Consider the following 437-nt stretch of genomic DNA (forward strand, 5'->3'; position numbering starts at 1 on the left):
TATCTCTAAACTTTTAAAGGAGACTTCGTTGTTTAAAACCTGCTTCAATTCTTACAAGAACATCTCAAAGTTTATATAATATATTTAAGATAAATGTTCATCTCTATATATGTGAGATAAAAATTGCTTGATAAATTTATAGATTTGTCTATAATTTGTTATTAAAATCATTAAATTTTAATAACTTAAAAGTCTAAACAGGGTTATAGCACAGTTTTCCTAAATTGATTATGCTGGAGGTTGTAAACATCAATTCAATAATGTTTAACTATGTACAAATTGCTCTCTTCTACCTAAAGCAAGGTTTTGGTAGACCACTCTCTAAACTACAGAATGTAAAAGATTTACCTACAAACTTATAAAACACAATATGTACACAGGTAATATTAACTTATTACATTATCTTATGCATATAATTTAGATTCCATTTTTTTTAA

The sequence above is a fragment of the Nannospalax galili genome, unplaced genomic scaffold (assembly GCF_000622305.1).
Source record: "Nannospalax galili isolate Female #2095 unplaced genomic scaffold, S.galili_v1.0 scaffold302, whole genome shotgun sequence".
Lineage (NCBI taxonomy): Eukaryota > Metazoa > Chordata > Mammalia > Rodentia > Spalacidae > Nannospalax > Nannospalax galili.